The following is an 18699-nucleotide window of genomic DNA, read 5'->3' as shown; positions in this document are numbered from 1 at the left end:
GTTATGCTGCATTTTTGGTGATGAGGGGAGCTGGGCTTTCTCCAGATGCATACAAGCTACAACAGCAACATGAAAGCACAACTGGTTGGCTAGGAGGGAGAGTAAGATCAGAAATAATTAATTCAATTTAAAAAAAAAAAAAAAAGACAGGGAATGTCATTTGAAGCAAGTGACGGGGTGGATCTGTACAATATGTTAAAATCTATTCCTAGTAGGAGTAATAGAACTAGTCCCACTGCCTTTAAAACTGTAAGACAAATGGCAGTTTTCTAAATCCTTCAAAAAAGAACTTTTCTGGTGTTTTTTGTTGTTTCCCCTGTCCCCCCTTTCCCTGTACTCTTATTTGATAATGCTTTTAAAGCTGTAAGGTTTTATTTTTGCCTTGAAAGTGAAACAATGCTCAGGATTTCCCTCAGGAAGCAAAGCTTTTAGAGCCTGAAAAGATGGCAGAGAGCATTCTCCTCTGGAAGTTTTTCTTCACCCAAGATGTCTGTCTAGAGTGATGTGTAGGAGAAAAAAAAAGCAAGAAGATCTGGAAAGCCTCCAAGTATTTAAAAGGACTGTGTAGTAAACAGTCATTAGGTGGAAAATGATCAGGATTAGCACTTTCTAAATTACTTTAGGGCTGTATGTTTTTTGGTTTTTGTTTTTTTTTTTTTTTACTGTAAATCTCCAGGTGTAAACCTTAAATGTGTGACAATTCTTAACTTCTACCTTCAAAATATAAATAAGGTTCTACCGTTTGTCTGCAAGCATTCCTTCATGAATGTATCACCTTGACATACTTAAGAGGCAGAAAAAAATGAAAACACCTTGTTATTTTCTAAACATTTTCAGAACCTGGTTCTGGATTTTTATTTTTATTTTTTGTTGTGTGAGAGGCATTACTGCAATTTTACAGGATAATTCATAACATTGCATTTGCAATGTCAGATTCTATATTCAGGTGTCTTGTGTGAGTTAGTACCTGGGTTATCTCAGGTAGTTATAGCTATTTTAAACATGGATGTGGTTGCTCAGCTTGCGTACAGTGAGCTTTACTCTGGAAGCATTTGCTTTCCACTCATTGGACTCTTATTTCTGCCTTGTAACTAGCCAGATTCTGCATCTCCCTGCTGGTATCTTTGGGATATAACCTTTCCTTGGGGTTAACATTTAGTATCCATGTTGATATTTTTTGTTTCTCACCATTAATTTAAGAAAATGGTATGATGGTTGTGTTGTTCTGGATAAACCCTAAGCTGTTGCCCCAGGCAACAAGAAATAGTCCGGGTTTCCTTCTTTCTTCAGTTGATCATGTTGATCTCGAGGCAGTTAAAGAATAGAAACTAGTTTACTGTGGTTGAGCACTCTGTACGGCCCACAAACTGGCTGTACATTATTCTTCTTATATGATTTTTTTAATCTTATTGCAGGTACATGAAATACAATAATATTGACATAACGACCGATCTGTTCAGTATCAATGGCAAGTGAAGGATGTCTCTTTCAGTTTCTTTCTTCCTCTATGGAAATTGCTTCATGTATTTCCATAACCCAAGACAATTAAAGGTGCTAAAGTCTTCTGAATTTTGGGGAAACGGTGGAGGTTTTCCACAGCAAGCCCTGAATGCAGGGAGCATGAATCAAGATACCAGAGGTACAGTAAAGCTGAATACTACTAGCCAGCAACATTTTTGTCCTTGGAGGCAGTTGATCAGATTCAAATCTGATAATAAAAGCAAAACCAAAACCAACCAACCAAACATCCACATCCTGGATAAATTAATGTAATTCTACTTTGGCACTTTGGGTTGGAATTTAGAGCAAATTTGTGTGGTCTGTGCAGATACTGAGGGGAAACAGCACAATTTCTCCACAGTTTCTGAGCCATGTAGTAATGCAGCAAAACACCAAACTTCTTACACGCTTCAAAGAAACAAATAACATTTAACTGGATGAGGATTTCAGGCCATCAGTCCATCTGTTGGAAACAGGAGAATGCAGCTCAAAAACTGTTCAAGGAATGGAGTTGGTTTGTAGTGGAAGTGTTTCCTCACTTCATCTATCCGCAGTGGAGAGAATGGGTAGTCATTTTCTGACGGATCAAACGTTGGCTTGCCATCCACGGAAGAACGTTTCATGATGTAAAATGAAACCTTTCTGTACTTGTAATTTCTTAACGTTTCTTTTTGCTGTTTGAATTTTCTGGGGTAGAAAGGGAAGTGGGACAGACCCCACAAGCCTGCTCTTTTCAGTGTCTCCTTACCCATGTTTAGTGTAGAGGCGGGGTGGCTGTACGTGGCTTCAAGGCATCTGTCACACCAGCCAGCTGGTGAACAGAGGGAAACCCCTGTAGTCGTTCACACATTTATTGTGTAAATAGGGATTTTTTTATTATTTTTTTTTACTTTTTTCAACCAAAAGTACAATTGTGACTGACAAAGTCATGGAGTGACTGCATCAGTGGACAAGGGAAGAGCAATGGACATCATCTGTCTGGACTTCTGCAAGGCCTTTGACACGGTCCCCCACAACATCCTTCTCTCTAAGTTGGAGAGATACAGATTTGGTGGGTGGACTCTTCGGGTGGATAAGGAAGTGGCTGGATGGTCGCATCCAGAGGGTAGTGGTCAATGGCTCGATGTCCAGATGGAGAGGGGTGACAAGTGGTGTCCCTCAGGGATCCGTACTGGGACCGGTGCTGTTTAATATCTTCATCAGTGACATAGACAGTGGGATCAAGTGCACCCTCAGCAAGTTTGCCAACAACACTAAGCCGAGTGGTGCAGTCGATGTGCCAGAGGGACGGGATGTCATCCAGAGGGACCTGGACGAGATGGAGAGGTGGGCGCGAGCAGACCTCATGAAGTTCAACCAGGCCAAGTGCAAGGTCCTACACTTGGGTCAGGACAACCCTTGTTATCAATACAGGCTGGGGGATGATGTGATAGAGAGCAGCCCTGCAGAAAAGGACTTGGGGGTACTGGTGCGTGAAAGGCTGGACATGAGCCAACAATGTGTGCTTGCAGCCCAGAAGGCCAATTGCATCCTGGGCCGCATCAAAAGAAGCGTGGCCAGCAGGTCCGGGGAGGTGATTCTCCCCCTCTGCTCTGCTCTTGTGAGACCCCACCTGGAGTCCTGTGTCCAGCCCTGGAGCCCTCAGCACAAGAAGGACATGGACCTGTTGGAGTGGGTCCAGAGGATGATGCGAGGGCTGGAGCACCTCTGCTGTGAGGACAGGCTGAGAGAGTTGGGGTTTTTTCAGCCTGGAGAAGAGAAGGCTCCGGGGAGACCTTATAGCAGCCTTCCAGTATCTGGAGGGGGCCTACAGGAGAGATGGGGAGGGGCTGTTTGCAAGGGCACGTAGCGATAGGACGAGGGGCAATGGCTTTAAACTAGAGCAGGGCGGGTTTAGATTAGACATTCGGAAGAAGTTCTTTACAGTGAGGGTGGTGAGGCACTGGAACAGGTTGCCCAGAGAGGTGGTGGAGGCCCCATCCCTGGAGACATTCAAGGCCAGGCTTGATGAGGCTCTGAGCAACCTGATCTAGTTGAAGATGTCCCTGCTTACTGCTGGGGGGTTGGACTAGATGACCTTCAAAGGTCCCTTCCAACCCAACACATTCTATGGTTCTGTGAAAGTCTATTTCAGAGCTGTAGGAAAAATGTAACCTCCACAGACCTTTTTCCAACCCTCCAAATTTACCACATCTACTTTTTTTCAGATGGGAGATGAGTATCTAAATCTGTAACGAGGTCACGACCTTCATACAGTCTATGTTGTGTAAGCCACATCATCGGAAAGGATGAAATCATTTTTCAGGAAGAGTTTATCAGTGGCTGTGGCCTCTGGGAAAGGTGAAGGGAAATGTCAGGTTATCCAACCAAGTCACCGTGTGCTTTGGGCAAGGAAGGGAGGGGAGCCTGGATGTGTCTTACTAGTCGGTGCTGGAGCAGAAATGTCAATGGTCACATGTATTTTTTGCAGAAATGCAGCCTTTTTCAGTGATTTATCCTCTTTTGTAAATTCTTGGAAAAACAACCAAGTGAACGCAGCTTGTTTTGCCATTTTACGCTGATGGAAAGAAAGCGCTCATGATGTAAATTGAAATGGGAAAACCATTACATGTCAGTTATGAAAAATGCCAGTGATTTTTCTTGTGTTTTTACTTTCATAGTATTTGTTGCCAGCTGCAGTCCTTTGCACGTTCCAAATATTTTGTAGAATAAATTGAGTGAACCAAGGTTCAGAAATCTGGCTGGGACTGGGTTACTTTTGTAGGCAGCTTAACTTGATAGTGGCCTCAGTGGGCTTTGGGCATCTGTATAATACTGGACAAGCAACAGTCCCCTGAGACATGTAGCAGATGTTGTTTGCCAGTAAATGACGGGGGGAGGGGGGCAGGGGAGGAGGTGAAAATGATTAGGTATTTAGAACTCTGTCTTTGGGATGATGAGATATTTTATCATGAGTTCTAAATGCTGTGGATTTGGCATGATGTGTCAGGTTTAGTTTTTGGGACATGAAGTAAGAATGAAATAATCTGATTGCATTCAACAGTTGCCAGATAATGAAAACAACAGCCAAGATCTTATTTAAATATGAAATGAATATCAAGTGGCATTTGTGGAACTATGAAGGGAGATTGTTATTGAGAGGAGAAGACAAGTGGAGATCAGAAGTTACTGGTTTTTGAAGGAGGAACTCTAGAATGTTCTTCAAGGATAGCACGCATAGTTATCTTATTAAAAACTCAGAAAGCAAACAGGTGATAGAAGCAATATGTTAGATACTGTCCAGTGGATAGAGCTTCATAAATCTTCAACATCTGTACCCAATTATTTAGCTTCTCTGGATTTTTTTTTTCCCCATAGTGCACATCTCTCACTATGAACTAATAGTACATAATAATAAAATCTTGGGTGTTTGCCAGCACAAACAGGGTTTTGGCTAAGTTTTAGAGTGTTTGTGGAAGTAGAAAAGCAATGCAGCTGTTGAGTTGAGTACATGCCAACTGAGGATCTATTTCCCAGGCAAAAAAACTCAAATCAGAATGAAATAATAATCGGATATTTTACATATTGCTTTATGCTGGTTTTTCTTCAACTTTTGCTGCTGCTTGTTGTGACTTTCTGGGATTTGTAGGCAGGTTTTGGGCTTTGCACCTGGTAACCAGTTGATGCTGAGTGATCACAGACGAGCTACAATGTTATTTCCTTGTGATTTTTTTTTCCTGAGTGCTTCACAAGATGAGGTTTGAGACCTTAGTGTGAAAGGGCTTTGTACAATAGTGCTGTTTCCCGGTGGGGTCAGTGCAAAGACCCCTAAAGCTCTTGGACCAAACTATTGTTATTTTTTTTCTGTTGCCACAAAGCCGTTTCCATTCCTTGGGTGTACAAGGCTAGCAAAGCTGCTGTATGCAAATGAAGCCATATTTACATACATACTAGAAGCTGTTTATAACGAAGTGCCAATAACAATAGTTAGATAATTTGAAAGAGCACAATGTCATTGGTTTGTTTATTTGCCTGTTTTACTTAGAGCATTTAGAACTGTGAATAACACGCGTCAGAGGAAAGTACCTTTTGCCCTGGGTGCTTAGAGTGCACCAGCGTGCCTGGTGCTGGGGAGCACTTCTGGCCCTGGTGCCTGGAAAACATCCTTCACTGTTGTGTAGCCAAGGTCTAGGCTCGCCGAGGTCAGCTGGGGCAGGGCTGGCTGGGAGTTGTGTCGCTGCAGCTGCAGCTTGGCTGCCCTGGGTGAAGCTTCCTTGGCTGGAGGAGCTGTACTCACCTGGCAGTAGAACCTTGTGTGTGGCTTATGCTAAGCCAGGGCCTTGCAGAGTCCATCAACCTCGTATGGGCAAAGATGGATTGTAGTGTCGGAGATGGATGAGATGTTTCAAGTAAAACTCTTTTGTTTTGATCCGTTGTGATGCCACTGATTTTTACAGAGTTATTTGTTAGGCTTTTCTCATGCTGTTCATAAATAAAGTGCTGCCACGAAGTTTTGGGGAAGAATATTGTGGTGGTCCTTTTAAAGCAGCCGAGGCACCTTAGTTAATTGCAGAAGTGCCGGCCTTTGTCACAGAAAGTGCAGAAGCATACAAGTAGGCACTCTATTAGCAAGCTGACACGAGAAACCTGGAAAAAGTCATCACTATATCATACATAAAATGATAAATATCTCTTTAAAAAAATAGAAAAAAATAAATTTAGTCATAGTTGAAACATCAAAGAACCAAGATAATGACCCAAGTTATTTAAGATATAGCTTTTCTGGGCTTTTGCTCCACATCTGTCATCTTATTTCCCAGGGTTTTAAATTCTGGCCTTCATGCTTTTTCCTTCAAGGATGCATCTCAAATTGTTTGGTGACAAATGCCCTGAATAACAAATTGACTTAATTTAGATGGTATTAAGGCTCTTTAACCCTTTTCAAAGGGCAGGGATGCACTGAAGACCTACAGGCATGCATTTAAATTAAGGCAATAATGATATATATTTCTTTTCCTTGCCTGAAAACCCCTGACTATTTTATCTATGCATCAGATGAAAGTTTTAAGGGGAAAGGTTTCTGTTAGTCTTGTCGGGAGTTGGCCAAAAAAATGTGAAGAATGTAGAAAGGAATTAACAGCTGGTGTCCATTTAAAACTTCACTGTGGGCAGATGCAGGCAGTATGCTTAGTTTTACCTGTCTTCTTCCTCTGGTTAGTACCCACCAACCCACTAAAGGCTAGTTTAGAAGTGAGGAACCAGTTTGGATGTGGTGCTCCTGATTCTTCTGCCAAGAGGCGAATGAGTGGATGATGTGTGTTTTGTTTCCTCTGGGGAGGATGAGACACACTTCCTCCTCTTTGAGAACCAGCGGCTCAAGCTGTGTTTGGTTACTTGAACCAGAAATCTCTTTGGCCTGGTAGAATTATGCTGTACGCCATCTAACTTTGTGCTTTACTCGTATAACTGTTGACATTTTCCTCTCTTGCTGGGGAAGGATCACTTTTCAAATAGCTTTCAGCCATGTTTCTGGTTTTACGTAGTCAAAAATGTGCACGTGCACAAAGAGGACCCTGTCTCTTGGGGGCGAAATGACTGCGGAGTTCTGAAATGGAGTCCTGTGCTCAGTGCTGCAACAGCTGCAGGCGTCGGGTTTGTGCTGGCTGGGCTTTGTGTGTACACATCGGTGCTTGCGCCTGTGAGGTTTATGCCAGTGAATATGTGATGCTGCTAAAGCAGGGACGTGTGTGTTGTCAGCACGCTCCCTCCATGTGCACGGCCTTGCTGGGGGCACCTGTCATCCCAGTATCTCGGTATAAAAAAATGTAGGCTCTTTGTAAAGAGAGAAGGAAAAATCACGGACTCGGAGAGAAATCGTTTAAAGATTATACAGTACTCATACTTCCCCACTGAAGAGGGGCAGAGGATGCAGTCCCTTCAGAGGCTTCACACGCAGTTGCGCTGGGGCAGTGCCGTTCCTTCTCAGCTTATCAGCGGTGGGTGCATTGGCCACCTTGCATTGAAGCTGTTGCGGTTTGTGCTAATTTGCAGAACAATTTTTAACATGTGTGTTTTTAAGTGGGGGATTTAATATCAAACTGCTCTGCTGTATTTCTCACCTCACTTTCCAACCAATTCTGAATTCAAAGAAATGCTGGCATTCCCTAACCGACAGTTAAGTACTGTCTTCACATAATCTCACCAAAGCAAAATTGTCCCATTCTGTTAGTAATTCTGGTTTTATTTTCAAAAGAATAAAAGAAAGAAGTAACAGCTAGAATCTATATGATACCTATAACTTACTCCAGTGCTGCATTTGGTTTGGCCATTGAGAGGCAAGGCTTTGGATGATCTTGGCTGTGACTTGGGTTTCAACTTCTGAAGGAAATGCTCATTCTGGAGCTGTCTTTGATGAGCCCCTCTGGGAGCACCACGCTGTCCAAAATGAATTCTTTACTAGGCCAGTTCTTTGGCCAGACCTCACTGAGCTGATTAAGCATATCTGGTTAAAGCAGAGGTAGCTCCGCTAGAGAGGTCTTGGGAATTTCTGGTATCCGGACCAAGTGCGGTATGACAGCAGATAGATCATCTCAGCATTGCCATGGAGTAACTAGTACTGTCTTATGTCTCTTCTTAATGAGAGTCTCTGGGTATTTGGACTTGGGGTTGCTCCTTCATGGGTTGGTGCTGGAGCTTAGTGTGCTGCTGAAACCAGCTGTTGCCTCAACTGTGTTGCCTGTTCTGTTGCCTTATGAAGTGTGTTAGCAATTCTCTCCCCATTCCCACCCCCAGAATCTGGTTTCTGTTGTTTGTTTGTTTGCTAATTCAAAACCTGCTGACTGCGTAGCAGGTTATTTCTTCCAGGCTGGCCCTTTAAATTGCTTCCATGCTCTGCCTGCCTGGCTGTGAAATATCACTAATAAACAAAGCCCAGAACAAAAAGCCTACACAACAAAACATCCTTTTCTCCCTAGGCATCTCCCTGGGTGCGGTTTCCCACCACTGCTCTGCAGTGTGGAGGCAGAGCCAGAACAGCTCAGTCTCATTCTTCCTGCCCTGGAAGTTGTCATCAGGCAGCCTCCCCCAACCCGCACCTCCAAGGAGCACAGTCTGTCTGTCCTGAATTTCTCCTCCTTCGCTGAGGGTGATGGAGCCTTTCCCTGCCCTAAAATAAAAAGCTCTGACATAGAGGAGGTTTGTCTAGGTGTAAAGCAGTATAGCTTGAGATTACTCCCTGTTTTGTGTCTTCTCCCTCATAGGCATACCTGGATTCCAAGCCTCCCACGGCTGCATCTTGTTCTGGCTGTGCCTCAGCTCAGCACTGCGGCGTGACCCAGGTGGGCGTGGCATCCTCCTCCCTGGGGGAAGGAAACCGGGGGCTCATGGGGATCCAGGGGAGGGAAAATGTCACAGAGCCTGGGCAGAGGCTCTGGTTCACTTCTACTCACTACAGGCGGAATGTATATTGATTGGGCTGTACCTCTGTGTTGCCCTGTGTCCCCCCCGGCAAGTAAGCTGGGACATTCATCTAAATCTCTTAGCGCATGGTATCCAGGTCCTACAGAATTCTTTCTTTCCCTAGCTTGAAGTAGCTGTTATACCCTGTTCTATATTCGTTTTGTTCCAGTTCATCAAACATCTCAGTGCTTGAAGTGTTACTTTGGTCAAGAAGTAATTCTTTGCACCCCCCCCCTTTTTTTTTTTTTTTCTCCTATGCCTGTTAGCTTTATAGTGGCTCGACAAAAAGTAGCTGCACAACAGCACTGGGAAATAGTGTTTTGTATTCTCCGTACAGACTGTACCTTTGGTCCGTGCTCTTGACCTCTGATGGCTCCAGTCGCAAAGTCAACTATGCACATTTATTAACTGTCAAAGAAATTGGAAGATGTATTAATAACAAGGCTAGGAAGGGTGGGGTGTGGAAATGGAGAGGGAAAATAGAAGTGCAAGAGAGACAGCAGTTGGCTGGCTGAATCCTCAGGCCTGTTGACTTGGCAGCCCTCCTCCTGTAAGGAGGCCAGAGCTATCGTATCTCAGATTCCCGGAGAGAAACTGCAGGAGGAGGAATATGCTCGCGGATGTAAGTGTGTCAATCTACTGTAGCCAGCTTTGAGTTAGCTTTTGCATTCAGACATTGCAAAGACAGGCTCAGTTGCCCTCATTGCAAACGTTCTCTCATTGGAAATGTAATTCAGGGTTATTTCTTCTGTGTAAGACCCACGCGGTAGGAGTTAAAGTGAGGCAGAAACCTCCCATTCTGGCTTTATGATCGATGAACACATGTTGCACAGCATCTCTAGTCTCTCTCCCGTCCCTTGGGAGATGGGAAACTTGGCTGTAGCTCTCTTAATTCAAATTAATACACGTAAACGTGTATCTATAAATTACATGGTCACACGTAGGCGATCACAGTAATTATTGAATGATCAAGTGACTTCGGAGTTTTACATTTTTTTCCTAAGCAATATTTCATTTTAGGTTACCAGCTAGCTAGATGCTTCAGCCGGTGACATTTCCATAATGCTTCTCAGTGGCCTGCGGCGGGCTGGGTATCACCTGGCACTGCCAGTTTGCTGCAGCGTTAGTTCTGGAGCACGATCAAAATAAACAGTGATGTCACCAAGGGCTTTCAGGTTGTCTGGGACTTCCTGCCAAGTTAGGCCCATGGCTAGGGTCGAGGTCTTAAGGTTTTTTGCTGTACTCTGAGCACAGACAGTGATGCCTGACAGACTTCAGGCAGGGGGAGTGTCTCGGTTTTCAGTCCTTTACTGACACGCAGCTGGTTTCCAAACATCAGTGCTCTGTTTCTCATAAGCTGGGTCATGAGACAGTAGAGACCAAAAAATGGGAAACTCCTTTCCGAGGGTAACTGGTTTTCATTGTAACTCCGCTCTGCATAAGCACTTGAAAAATACTAAAAAATCCTTTTTGTTTTCTTCCACTGAAGAAAAAGGTAAATACCACTCTAGACAATTGCCCTATATTTTCACATTCTTTTGGTGAAGGCCAACCCACAGATAGCTTCTAGAACATGGTAATACTAAATATTGTCCTTTAAATTCTCAGTGACTGTGGAAGGAATTTTTTTGGTAGTTTCTTTGGAAGCCTGTTGATAACTATTGAAATATGTCAGCTTTCCTTCCTGCCAGACTGTAAGGCAAGATGTTCCGGGTGCCCTTCACCAGCTTAAAGACCCAGCATATTCATCCATGAGTACATTCAGCTGTATTCTTTAGAGGTGTTTCCAAAGTGCACCTTTGCCTTGCTCCATGATCAGGATTGAGAAGGGTCAAATGCAAAGGCTTTTAACAAAATCACGAGGTTGTTTGAAAGCTGAATGCTCCTTTGAAACAAGGTGCCGTCTCCGTGGTGTGTCTCAAAACCTGCCGTGTAGGTGTCCATTCATAAATACAGAGACAGACATATTTTCACTTCCTTGTCTCTTCTGTTGTAACAGTAAACCATCTGAATTGTGCTAAAGTGTGTATCAGAATAAAAATTACCTTGACAGTGGGAGCCTATGTAAGAAAGGTCCTTGCCATAATTCTGGAAGGCACTGAGATGACCTGGAGCCGGTTTGATTTCAACTGCAGTTGATTTCCTCCTGTTGATTTCATTCTGCTTACAACTGCGAGCACCCTTTGTGGTACAGATGTCAGACATACAGTTAATTCAGCCTGCTCTCGTGTTTTTAGTGACTTCATATTAACATCAGAAGGTTTTTGCTATTATATTATTTTTTTTATCAAAAAGTTCATGCAGTTCCATGGTCAAAATTTTCTCTGTGTTTTATGGTAAAATAAGTACATGGGCTGTAGAAATTGAAGGGCTCTTGGCCTGCTGACAATCATATTCCTCAGAAAAAGTATTGGCATGCCAACTGTTTGTTACAGATGACCCCACAGTGCAGTGTTACAGATGACCCCACAGGTGTGCAAACATGTATTACTTGTCTTGTAAAGCCCTAACAATATTCAGGATGCTATTCCAGTCACTGTCCAGAATGTAGGCCCTGATTTTGCTGCTCATTTTTCACTTTTCAGTTTTAAGGAGACCAGCTGCATTTGGTTTTGTACGGTCAAGCACCAGAACAAGCCCGCAGAGTTTAAATAGCAGATTTGGCAGATTTATTTAAAACTGAAGAACTGGCACTTGAATTTTACTTCACGGGAATATTTTATTGGGCCTAGGCTTTGTAAAAGATAGATAGACAGATAGATGCAGGAATGGAGGCGGGGAGAGAAACTGTTACACAGAGCTGATGAGCTGGTCCCCCAGGTTTTTTTCAGCTAAGCCATTTGCATAGCAGTACACTCCCAGATATCCTGATAATTCAACAGGCTGGCTTTAACTGATTTAGGAAAGACTCTCTGAAGGTGATGAAAGTGTCTTTTAAAAGCAATTGACTAAGAGCTGCACAAGTTGAAATCTATGGGAAATTCTTTATTCACTTAATTAGAATCAGAAAATAGGATGACAGGTTTTAGAAAATGCCTAGTTGATGTTTCACAAGACAAGAGTTTTTAGAAGCTGAGTTACATCTCTTTTTGGATATAAATGTGGCTTATGAGATTGAGTGAAGCCATATTTAATCCATGGACCTCACTTGAGCAGCCATGGGCTAGCTTGTACTTACATGAGCTGAACCTCACTCTTACAAAGCTACTAAATTGCACTTAGCCCTGACTCAGCTTGTGTAAACCTTGCCAAGCAGTGATCGTTGAAGGAATACTATAAATATGTGAGGAAAATGGTCAAGTACTCTCTGTTTTGCTTAAAAACTGAATAAGAAGGTCGTATTCTTTAAGCCTGGGACTAGCACTCACAGTATGGGGAGTTTTACTAACAGAATCCTCCACGCGTGTTCTGTGCCTCTGTGTGTAACTTGGTGCACACTGTGCCACCATCCAGTCTCTGTCTGGATCCCTGTAGACTTTCCATTTCAGTAGAGGCAGAAGAATATCGCTCGCTAGAATTGTGCAAACAGCTGATTACCAGAGTCCTCACTCCCCTCAGCAGCTTGACAAAATGTGTTTCTTTTACGTTCTTCAAGTGATGAGGGGAAAAGGAAGGGCAGTCCCAGAAGGGATTTGGTGCTTATTCCACCCTTAACTTTTACATGTGGTAATGTTCTGTTCTGCTTGATTTTTGTACTCCTCTTTGTTAACTTCTTGCAGAAACCTGCCACTTTCTACCTCAGGTTTTTTTTTTTTCTGGTTTAGTCTTTTCATGGCTTGTACATAGTTGATGGAGGGGCGTGGGCTTCTCTGGAGGTTGGTTAGAGGTTAACACCTCTCTTATGAAGAAAGGCTGAGGGATTTGGGTCTCTTCAGTCTGGAAAAAACACAGCTGAGGGGGGACCTTATCAACACCTGTAAATACTTAAAGGGTGGGTGTCAGGAGGATGGGGCCAGGCCCTTTTCAGTGGTGCCCAGTGACAGGACAAGAGGTAATGGGCACAAACTTGAGCATAGGAAGTTCCACCTAAACATGAGGAGTAACTTCTTTACTTGGAGGGTGGCAGAGCCCTGGCACAGGCTGCCCAGAGAGGTGGTGGAGTCTCCAGCTCTGGAGACATTCAAAACCTGCCTGGACACATTCCTGTGTAACTTGCTCTAGGTGATGCTGCTCTGGCAGGGGGGTTGGACTAGATGATCTCCAGAGGTCCCTTCCAACCCTATGGCTCTATGATTCAGAGGCAATATGTAAACTGGGATGCTCCATAGAGACATGTAGGAACCTGGAGAGTCTCACCCCACAACTCCTATTATGTCTCTGGTCTCAGATGAGACCAATACGAAGCCTTCCCCTCCCACCCTTTTTGTTTTTAGGAGGCCCTTCAAATAATGTTCACATATTATGGGTTGCATGCTTGGCTGGGTGGAGCTACCTCAGATTGCAGAGGACAAATTTGGACCCTGCATATCAATTAATTTATTCTATAGTTTTAACAAAAAAACTGTTGAAATCCAGATTTGCTGGGTAACGGATGAGAAACTGGGTGAAATTTTGTAGCTTTAAATGTGGAGAGAATCAGACTATAAGCTTTAAATGATCCTTGTTGGAACTGAACGGTTGGAAATAAAGATTTGGTTCATGTTTACTAATGAACTTTTTCTCGGTTATTATTTCCTCTGTGCTCTTGGCTGGGATGCTGGGTGCTTAGTTGTAAGCACTGTATTTGCTGAACCAGTTTGAATCTTTGTCCCATGTGTCGCACATGTTGGTCGCGGGTGTGTGACAGTCACTCCTGCTGAAAACACTTGGATTTCCAGTACAGTGAGCTGTATTTTTGTTTACAGTGAACAGCGCAAACACTTTTTGAAGTTGTGTCAATGCTTAGGTAATACATACCAGACTCCCAGCTAGAGTGTGATATCCCGGGGACCTCAGAAGAAGAAGAAGAGCCTGTAAACCACTCAGCCATTCTTAACCCCTGGTTTATGGTTTTCAAATGATTGGTTATCTGAGATGTGGGAAGTAGACCTCACTCCTGAAGGACGGGCTGTATGATTCTGATGACCTTTGTATGCTTTTCCAGCCTGTATTGGGAATAAAGAGGCTTCAGTCTTGCTTTGTTTGTGCATTCCTGAAGTGTCTGTGCCCTACACACTGACTGTGGCATTTGACTCCTCTGTAGCACAGCCTGCCTGCCCCTTTCCTATGACCTTTCAGGGTGCTTCCAGCTCTTGGCCTCCACATCCCACAGCAGGGACAGCCAGAGGAGTCATAGAATCACAGAATGGTTTGGGTTGGAAGGGACCTTAAAGATCACCTAGCTTCTACCCCCCTGCTCTGGGCAGGGACACCTCCCACTAGACCAGGCTGCTCAAAGCCCCATCCAGCCTGGCCTTGAACACTTCCAGGGATGGGGCAGCCACAGCTTCCCTGGGCAACCTGTTCCAGTGGCTCAGCACCCTCACAGTAAAGAATTTCTTCCTAATATCTAATCTAAATCTCCCCTCTTTCAGTTTGAAACCATTACCCCTTGTCCTATCATTATCCTTCCTGATAAAGAGTCCCTCCCCATCTCTCCTGTAAGCACCCTTCAGGTGCTGGAAGGCTGCTATAAGGTCTCCCCAGAGCCTTCTCTGCTCCAGGCTGAACAACCCCAGCCAGAGTCAGCACCAGAAGGTGGGTTGACTGGGGCAGCAAGCAGGAAAGCAGTAGAGCAGTCTTGGTTTGGAAAACACAGAAACAGTGTGGTTCTGTTTGTCGAAGGAAAGATGGTATTGGGCGGTAGGCTCTGCACACGAGAGAGAGAGGATATTGGAGGTCAAGGCAGTTAAAGCCTTGCCATATTAGTACTTTTATTATTTTATAATTGGTTCAGCAGCTGAAACAACAAACCAAAATGTAAGCAATTGTGTTGGCCGTGCTGCCCTGTCAGAGCAGGGGAAGCTTCTTTCTGTAAAGACCGTGTTACGGTTCCTATAATACAAAGTGGTGGTCTCTGGGCTGAGCGTAGAGACACGCTGGAAACCAGCTCCTTAAACTTCAGGTTAAGAAGTGGGTAGAAGTGAGACATGCATTTTCCAGTCTTTTTAAGCTTTACTCACAGGACTTCACTTTTCCAGTTCAGCTGCTCTGTAGAGCTCTGAGTTTCTAACTAGTACTTTTTAAATACTTGCAGAATTTGGCTTGTAGGGGTGTCTGAATATGGATATCTTTTTGCGTGCAGCCTTGAGCTTCTCCAAAAGTGTCCTAATTGACCTGTAATCAGTCCAGTTTCCTTTCTGTGGAAGTTACGGTAAGAATCTCACCCTGATGGGGAGACAAGATGTGGCTGGATGCTGGGAGCTCAGAAGAATTTCCATTCTTCAGCTTAAATACGGATTTAAAGTGACATTTTAAAATATATTAAATATCTGTTGTGCTGCTGTTAGGAGGGGGCAGTTTATTATTGCTCAGAATAAACGCAAAGTTCAGTTACATCTTAACTAGATTTTCTACCTTTTGATAATAATAATAATTCTAAAGTGAATTTACTAATTACCCTGGTCCAAGTCATCAGTAGGAGAAAAGCAGTACAGACTGGGAGTGAAAGCCTCCGGAGGTGGAAGTCCTGCAAAAAGGGTAATTGAATTGATTTCTGTGCTTGTCCAGCCTTGGTTTCAGAGAGGGCTACCAGAAAGGAGGCGGTTTGTAATTTTTGGTTTCTTTGATGTACATGAGTGAATCGTAGGAAATAGAGAGAAACGATTCCTTTTATTACAGTGGTTGGTGCTCATACTTGTTTCTGGACCATGTGGTCTAGTAACCTAGAGATGGAAGTGTCCATATCCCATTTTCAGTCCTCTCAGCCATTCAGTCATACACAATTTATCTTAACTGTCAGAAAAACTGCAATAGGTTGGACCGTGCATTAGCCAGGGAATAGTCTATCTACATAAGTAATGAGAACATTTGGGGATTGCTGTTCAAAATATATTTTCTTCAATCATAACACCATAAAAACCTCTTGACAATTCTTACGTAGTAAGAGTAACATGAAGCTAACTATAGCTTAGAACGCTTCATGGAAGAATAGTAACTCTCGAAAAACTAATGTTTACTTTAAAGATAAACGTTAACTATTAGGAAGCAATTCCAGATGTGTGGTTATGGCAGAATTTTAGTGATTATAGTCTTAGCCTGCTTAGTGAATTACATTATTGCATTTAAAAGTAGCCAATGAATTTTTTTAAAATGAATTCATTCTTCAGATGGTCTGAATAAAACTGTTTGTTTTCTATTATCTGAGAAACAAACAGAGCAGTATCTGGTTTATTTTTGAAAGTAAATACAAAAGGTCTGACCCCTGGATATTGCCTTTGATAATTGTCTGAGAAAATGTTCTTCCTGGTAGCTGATTCTTTCTTCGAGCCATTTCTTCTTTTTGAAGATAATGCCAACCCCCCCCACCCTCAAATTATGCAGTATGTTTTAAAGAATGCTTTGAAATGAAACGGTTTGATCTCTTTAGTCTCATGAGGTCTTCCAGTATTGTATCAACTACAGAAGGCAATACACTGTTATATTTTATCAATGAAGACAGAAGTTTTCAAACTTACAAAACCTTTCTTAGCCCATCGTGGTGGGTCTGTGCTGAGTATTTTGGACTGGAACAGTTGTGTGCGATTTATTAGTTCACCCGTGTGCGTGCTTATCCCTCTATTTGCCTGCTGATGTCTCCCAAGGTCCAGGTGCGCGCAGCACTGGCACGGAAGTTCAGGACATGGACTAGCTGAGAAATCCCAATCCCTGTTTTCTCTGTTTTTAAGCCCCTTATAAAGGCCACTTAGAGTCTGTGTCTGAATTGTGAATGGTAATGAAGTTGGGACCTGCCATTTCTAAAATGTCTTGTTATAAGTAGGCTCGAGACTATTGTATTGTGAGAATGGGTTGGCTTGGACTCCTCTGTATTAAGACTGCTCAGGATGTTGACAGCTGAAATTCACGTTACATTTGGCTCTCCACAGAAAACATTGTTCCTTTATTAGATTGGTATTTCAGCTTAAAGCCGTGCCAGGATGTTTAAATTACAAAGATTGTTCCTGCTGGAGCACAGGCTTTCTTCTGTCCCCGTGCTTTCTGCCTGTGCTACGGATTCTATAGTGTTTTCTTGCAAGGGTGTTGGTGGGTGCTTTGCGCATGAGTGGAGAGTGCTGCAGTAAGCAAATGGTACACAATGCAACTGTTTCCTGCTTTGTGCTGACTACACAATAAAGCAATAATGTACTCAATAACACAAATCTGTACTCACAAAGTACCTGGTCAAATCATCGAGCAGGGGAGGTCTGACCCAATGAAATTATGGTATTGAGCGGCAGTTAGTGCAAGTAACATATTGGGCTTAAAATAAATATGTAAACATATGTTACATGTATGTGTATATTGTATACACACACATTTTTTTTCAGATTATGTCTTTCAACTGCAGGGCTAAGTTTATGTCTGACAGATGTCACTTGAGGTCATTAATAGTGAACTCACCTACATTAAGAGCTCCCGAAACGTTCTCACTCTTTACTCTCTGGGCAGCTGCAGACAGTGTTTGTGTTTCCTTTTGTCAAATAGAGACATCCATAACTTAGCAACAAGATTTGCTGTTGTAGCTCAGCCCATCCGCAGGACCTCCATTTCTGTAGTAAGAAACCTGGAGCTTTCTGCTGGAGATGGTGTTTATCTTCCCTCCCCGTTCCCAGAGGCACCAGGGGGTTGTGCCGGACCAGAGCTGCAACAGGAGCCTTAAGAAAAATTGTTTTTCAGCGTGGGCTTAAGTAGCTGAGTCTTTCTTTGGAAGAAGGCAGGGCAGCTTATTTCAGTTAGGATTGAATTGTATTATCCTCACTTCACCACAGAAGTGCTTTGCTGCGAGGTACTTGTTTTTGTCACTGCAGTGTGTGTCTGCTGCCCGTCTCTGCCTCAGAAAAGCTACCTCAGAAAAGGCAGCTTGATGTCAGCCGGCAAAAGAGGCACTGCTTTTATTTTTACCATCTTTACAGAATCAGAACAAGGTTGCAAGTATTCCAGCCCTATAGGTGTTGGATAAGAGACCCATTTCATGCTCCATTTAGCTTTATCTGGGATAGATTTTGCCTGTGTGCTGCTCAGGAAGGGTAAGAGAAGTGATAAAGCACAAGTTATAGTTGAATTTATTCTGGATCCAGTTATGTGTACGTGTAAACACAGATGATACAGAAATAAATGAAATCTGATGGCTTGTAGCATCTATACTGAATTAGCATGTTGCTGCATCCCGTTTTTAGGGTCACTGCTTTTATTTTTATATTTGAGCTGCTGCTTTTCCAGTGGTGTATCTCCTCCTCTTCATTGGGCAATGATGAATATAGAAAGCTGAAAAGATTGAAACTGGGGCTGTAGAACAGTCTGATTCCACTCGTCTTTTATACTATGATTACTCCATGGACTTTATTGGAATTAACCCTGATTTCTACCTGTGTACAGGAATCAATGGGAGACTTTTGTCCAAGCTTGATAGCAGATGAGGATCAGGTGGTGAATGCTGTGCAGAAATGTTTCGTGTGGGACCTAATCCTTTCCCCTGTCTTTGCTCCATTCTGCTCCATCCCTCCTAGCGGCAGAGTCTGTCCAGCTGAGGAAGGACCCATCCATCCCCTGAGCTCCCTGCTGGAAAATGTTAGCCTAGGCATGTGCAACGAAGGAGTGTCATTTTAAAGATCTTTCCCAGCGCAAGGTTTTTTCCATATTCTTTCG

At 43.3% G+C, this 18699-nt stretch overlaps 1 protein-coding gene across 7 annotated transcripts in view; it reads left to right on the top strand.

Moving 5' to 3' along the window:
• Positions 1 to 18699, top strand: part of SPTBN1 (spectrin beta, non-erythrocytic 1) — a 139585-nt gene that overhangs the window by 23207 nt on the left and 97679 nt on the right. For 2 of the 7 annotated variants that reach the window (XM_074578622.1, XM_074578623.1), the window contains exon 2: positions 8739 to 8816. The exons of the other annotated variants lie outside the window; for them this stretch is intronic. The gene's annotated coding sequence lies outside the window, so the exon portion shown is untranslated. The remainder of the gene's footprint in view (positions 1 to 8738; positions 8817 to 18699) is intronic. 7 annotated transcript variants of the gene reach the window in all.

The sequence above is a fragment of the Larus michahellis genome, chromosome 3, assembly GCF_964199755.1.
Source record: "Larus michahellis chromosome 3, bLarMic1.1, whole genome shotgun sequence".
Lineage (NCBI taxonomy): Eukaryota > Metazoa > Chordata > Aves > Charadriiformes > Laridae > Larus > Larus michahellis.
This window is presented reverse-complemented; position numbering and strand designations above follow the sequence as displayed.